The sequence below is a fragment of the Prunus persica genome, chromosome G5 (genome assembly GCF_000346465.2).
Source record: "Prunus persica cultivar Lovell chromosome G5, Prunus_persica_NCBIv2, whole genome shotgun sequence".
Taxonomy (NCBI): Eukaryota; Viridiplantae; Streptophyta; class Magnoliopsida; order Rosales; family Rosaceae; genus Prunus; species Prunus persica.
The window spans coordinates 5,208,014-5,214,319 of record NC_034013.1 but is presented as its reverse complement, the minus strand read 5'-3'; positions in this window follow the sequence as shown (position 1 = coordinate 5,214,319).

The window sequence follows — 6,306 nt, the reverse complement described above, 5'->3', positions numbered from 1 at the left end:
TGGCAAAAAAAGTTTCAACCATCATGAATGTTGGGAGGTGGTGAAATATTGCAAACGCTTCATAATTATTCCAACGGGTCCCGCCGTTGTATTAAACGAGACGCCACTCCGTGATTCAATGGCACCGGATTCACCTCTCGATTCTCCTATGAGTCAAGACTCATCCATGGAAAAGGAGCCGAGGCCCATTAGCTGAAAGGCCGCGAAGGCAAAGAAAGTGGGTAATTCAAGCAATAATAATTCAAAGTTTTTGGAGGAAATTGCAAGGCAAAATGGCCTAAGAATTGAAATGGAGCAAAAACGCTAAGATAACGAGTTGACCCTTCAAGCTGAGTATGCACGAGAAAGGGAGTATTTGCGCAAAATAGATATAGACAAGACGGATCGGGAAACCATGGCCATGGATACAAGTCATATGTCCCCTGAAACAAAACAATTTTGGAAGCTAGAACGAAGGGATGTTATGAGAAGAAGACTTTTCCGGGATGATGGGCCTAGCAACACGGATTGGTTAAATGATAGAAACCATTAAATTTATTAGCCTACCTTTTATGTATTTGTATTTTTCATGTTTTCTTTTAAAGTTGTTGTAATTCATGTATTTTATTTTAGTAGTAGTAATTCGTAATGACTTGTATTAGATTTCATTATTTAATAAACAAAGTATTCAATAAATTACCTTTTTATTCAACATATTCCATACTTCAAATAAAACAAAATAAAAATAAAAAAAACTACAAACAAGGCACAATAATAATAACAAACCACAACCAAAGCATAATAAATAAAAATACAACACAACCAAACCATAAACCAAAGCATAATAAATAAAAATACAACACAACCAAACCATAACTAAATAAAACATAACCAAAGCATCTATGCTCCATCATTCTTCTTCATTGCCTTTCACCGCCCATAGATGCTCCATCAAGTGAACTTGACGCATTTCATGAATATACGAAGATTGCATCTCTGTATATCGATCTATCATTCAGGTCATCAAATGACTATCCCTCACCAACGGTTCCGGCTCAAATGGTTCTCCACTTGGCCCCATGGGCCTTTCATAAATCTGTGTCAAGGCCGTGTTCATTGGATCCGGTTCGTAGACCTCTAAAGCATCATAATCATACTCATCCTCCACAATCATATTATGGAGGATGATGCAAGTCATCATAATGCTTCTGAGGATCTCCTCATCAAACATACGGGCCGCACCTCGAATAATCAACCACCGAGCTTGAAGGATACCAAAACACCTTTCGACATCTTTCCTGTATCCCTCTTGATAGGTAGCAAATAATTTTTGCTTCTGGGATCGGGGATTCGGAATAGATTTGACAAAAGTGGTCCACCTCGGGTAGATGCCGTCAGCTAGATAATACCCCGTCTGGTACACTGTATTATTGACTGGATAGGTGATATTGGGGCCCTGGCCTCTCAATACATCGTTGAAGACCAGGGATTGACCCAGCACGTTGAGATCATTTTGGGATCCTGCAACTCCAAAGAAGGCATGCCAAACCCATGTGTCGAAGCCAGCAACGGCTTCAAGGATGATACTTTTTTGGCCTTTTTTATTTCCGTAATCACCTTGCCAGGCAGTTGGGCAATTCTTCCATTGCCAGTGCATGCAGTCGATGCTACTAATCATTCCTGGAAATCCTCGAACTTCAGCTTTTTGTAGAAGCCGTTGGAGGTCCCTGGGAGTAGGTCTACCCAGGTAGTCCCTAGTATACAGAGTTTCAACTGCTTGACAAAATCTTACCAAAGCCTCCAACGCAGTGAACTTCCCCATCCGGGCAATCTTATCCACCTGATCAGCAGATGTTCCATACGCCAACATTCGTATAACAGCTGTAAGTTTTTGCTCCGGAAGAAGCCCCAAAACCCCAGTAGCATCACACTTTTGAACAAAGTATGCATCATAATTGCAAATATCATGCATGACTTTATTGAACAAATGAGGTTGCATTCTAAATCGCCTTCGAAAATCAACATCAGAGTACAAAGAAGTTGGGATAAAATAATCTTCCAAAAGATTCTTACCCGGAGAATGCCTATGTCTTTCCACATTCCGACGGCGGCCGACTTGTGAACTACGGCGGCGACCTTGGTTCTCTTCATCTTGCAAAGCCACTGCTATGAGAACTTGCTCATCGACTTGTCTCTGCAACTCATTGATTTCATCTGCTCTACGGTTTCTCTCATTTGTTTCTCGCTCTTGCCTCTCCAAGCATCTCCTAAATTCTTCAATTGAGAATGAATGAAGTATGAAATCTAAACTCTGAGAAATGAAAATATAGAAAGATGTGGTGTGAGAGGTATGAGCTGAGCCTCTGATTTTATAGAAAAATTTGGCAAGATAGACATGCCACGTGGCTTGATTTTATTGGATGAAAATCTTATCTGAAATTTGAAATTCATCCGAAATTTGAACCCAAATTTATCTGAAATTTGAATTTTGAAATTCATTTGAAATTTGAACCCAAAAATTTATCTGAAATTTGAATTTTGAAATTCATCCGAAATTTGAATCCAAAAATCTTATCCGGAAATTTTATCTGATTATGAATAGTCTTGACACGTAGGAATCCGGAAATCTTATCTGAAAATATTACCCAAATTAATTATTTTCATTAAAAAATAGGGGGAGAAAATAAAAAAATGAATAGTAATTGCCCTTAGCCATGGCAATGGGTGGAAACACAAAATACTATTTGCAAGGGCAACCACTATTCACGTGAATAGTGGCTGCCCTAGCTCCACCCTTGCCATGGCTAAGGGCAAATGGGTGGAGTTGCTCTTAGTGGAACCAGAGAGAGAGAAAGAAGGGGGGAGGGGGGGGGGATGAGTTGATGGTTGGATCTGTAGTGGCATTAAGAGAGAGTGAAAATGAGGGAAGGAAGAAGAAAAGATAAAGGAAAGAATAGGAAGAAGGAAACGAAGAAAAACAAAAACACACTGGGAATGGAAAGAAGAAGAAATGAGGAAGGAAGAAAAAAAAAAACAAACATGCCAAGGAAGAAAAGGAAGAGGAAGACAAATGAGAGAAGAGGAAGGAAGAAAGGAAAAAAAAAAAAAAGGAACGGCCAGAGAAGAAAAGACAAGGAAGAAGAAAAATAAAAATAAATGAGATAGTTTTAATCTTTCAAAAATATTAGAATTTTATTTCTTTTTAGGCTAAAATCCTTAATTAAAATTAAATATTAAAAAAAAAAATTAGCCTGACACAACACCAAACATAAGTCTTCACTATTTTTATAATCCAGTTTCTTAGTTCGATGCAACACCAAACATAGATCAGTACTTAATCCAGCTTAGTCCAATCCAAGCTAATTCAAGACAGTCCTAGGATTTAATCTGGTCCATAACAATCCGCCATACCAAACGTACTCCATTAATCCGAGGCTCCAATGGTGTCAAGCATAGCACCCTTTACCATATTTTGAGTAATTTCATTATCATGTAGTGCATGCTCCATCAGATTCGTCAACATCTCCCTTCGAATAAGATTACAACAAGCCATAATTATTCGGCATTGTGTTTTTATGGGATAAAAGGATGGGCTCCTTAGTATAACTCATCTAGCTTTTATCATGCCAAAGCAACGCTAATTAGCATGTGTCTATATATACCTATAATGTTACTTAGCAATACATAGTCAAATATGAGTCGATAGACTGCATGAAGTTACTTTGGTTAGATGAAGAACTACACAATATTGTACTGCTTAATGGCTCATCTATAAAGCCAAGTTCATTTAATTTTATGTGCAACTAAGAAACCCATGACAGTATTTGACCCCATATACAAGATACATGGCCAATAAGTAAACAAAAAGATACAAAATCATACAAGTAATGAGATTGAAGATTGCAATTGCAAAATAAACAGACTTTGAATTGGCATGAAATTGGATGAGCATGTCATTATTTAACTTTTGTTTGAACGAATAAAGTAAATAGCCCAATGTTTTCAAAAACGAATAGGGAGGAATGTCGGTCCGTACGAAGGCTTCTTTCAGTTGGACGATAAGAACCGAGTTTCGGGAGGACGTTAATTGCCCCTCTAAGGAAAAAAGAAAAGGTTTTTGTGTCTCCTTCCACAGGCTACACTCTGTTAAGAGAAACTCTCCGCTTACGTGACGTGTGTCCTTATGGCCCCCTAGGGAGACCGCTTATCTTTCACCTCCTAGAAGGTGCTTCTCTCGACTGATGCCTATGGGGGTTGCTGCCCTATGAAGGGCGACCGTAAGGACACACTTCATTTCGGCTCTAAGACCACTTTGCTTTTCTGTTCTATCCGTTTTGCTACTATCCCCCCCTCAACCGAATCAAGCAGGCCACATGAGGTGTTTTGGTATTTTTTTAATTGAATAAGAAAAGCTATTACGAGTAATAGACAATTAGGAGTGGGCAAGTGTTTGGGTTTAGGGTTTAGGGTTCATGAAAACCCTTGTTAGTGGGGATTACCAACAAATTGTGTTCTCTATGATTTTTCTTTACCAAAAATGTTCGTTGAATGAGAATTCCGATCAATTTGAAATACAATTCTGGAGATAAGGTCTTACCAATGCCATTTTTCAGCGTACGCGTGTGTGCACATTTAAAACAAAGAGAAATGGTAAACCGAGAGAGTTGCTGCTCCTATAGGTCGTACTTGTTATAGCTCCTAAGATAATTATTAGGTAGCTTGGTCCTTGATATAAAGTAAATAGCCCAATGTTTCTAAAAACTAATAAGGAGGAATGCGGTCCGCACAAAGGGTTCTTTAAATAGTGCCTGCCCTAGCAATTTTGTTGTTGCTTTTCCACCCATTGCCATGACAACTCAAGGAAAATTACTATTCATATGGGATTAATTTTATCTATATGTATGAGATTAATAATAATAAATTTTCTAGGTATGTATAAAAAAAAAATTCTGAATTTTTTTTAATTTTTAAGAATTTTTATTTTTATTTTCCAAATGTTTATAAATTTTTTTATTTGCTAACCCCAACGCCCTTAGGCAGTAGCTTGGGTTGATCTTACCTGGGCTGGATGTCTATGTTGGAACCACTTTTGGAGGCCTAGGGGCCCTTTTGCCCGAGTTGGACTCATGTGGTGGAAGTGCTCTTAGATAGAGAGAGGGAAACATTGTCCAAACTTCTCTATGCCAAAAAAAAAAAGAAAAGAAAAACTAATGGTGTGTTTGGATGAAGTAATTCTAATTTCCATGGAAATTGTAAATGACGGAATATCCAATTACATCATTTAAAAATTCCGTCAATTGCAAATTTCAGCGTTTGGATGTCATATATGTGGAATTTAAGAAATGACAGAAATTACAATTTCACCTGTTTGGATAATCATCACATAATTAGAATTTACGTAAAACTTTTTTTTTTTTTTTCAAGAGTCTTGTATAAAATCTGATAGGAATAATTAGCATAGTTCAACACATTATTATTATATATATAATTAGAAGACTTGTGATGTACGAAAATGTCTAATAGCACATACCTCAATTGTCAGTCCCGATCTCTTGGACCACAGGAGTCCAAGAGATTGTGGTCACCTACCGTTGGATATTAATCCAATGGTTCAAAAAAGTTTTTTAAAAGGAGTGCAAGAGTGAGTGAACCGTTGAATTTACATCTAACGGTGAGTGACCACAGATCTCTTGGACCCCTGTAGTCCAAGAGATCATGACTGCCTCAATTGTTACTAATATAAAGAATTGCAACTGTAGCTTGTCTAATTTAAAAAAGCATAAATCAGGTAATTAAGAAAAAAATGAAGCTAATCATCCCAACCAATGTTTCAACAAAATAGCAAAAATTAAAAATGTCAACTGAATATAAAATGTGTTTACGCTTTTGGTGAAATAAACATAAACACCGTTCCCTTCTTTCTCTCAGTTGGAATTGTCTTTAACATGAGAAACTGTTTCTCATTTTCTATAAACCAAGAGCATGCCTTCAGTTGTTCATCTGGACTAAGATCTGGAATTGCAATTACTTCATTATATACTTCTGTTGGATCAAGCTTTTGTGTAGTAGAATTGATAAAGTGTTCCAAAGATGAAGCCATTTAGCCACTGAAGCAACAAGAACATTAGTTGTACCTCTTTTTTTTGGTGGGGGAATCTCAGAAGGTTTTTGATTTCTTCTCTTTGAACAACTAGAGCTGGGTGAAACATCATCAACCTGACAACTCTCAAAACCTTGAGTATCACTTTCCAAATCAACAATATTATTGGGATCACTCTCAGGAGTCATAACCTCAGCAGCTTCTGCACATGTTTCAGCACCCTCTCC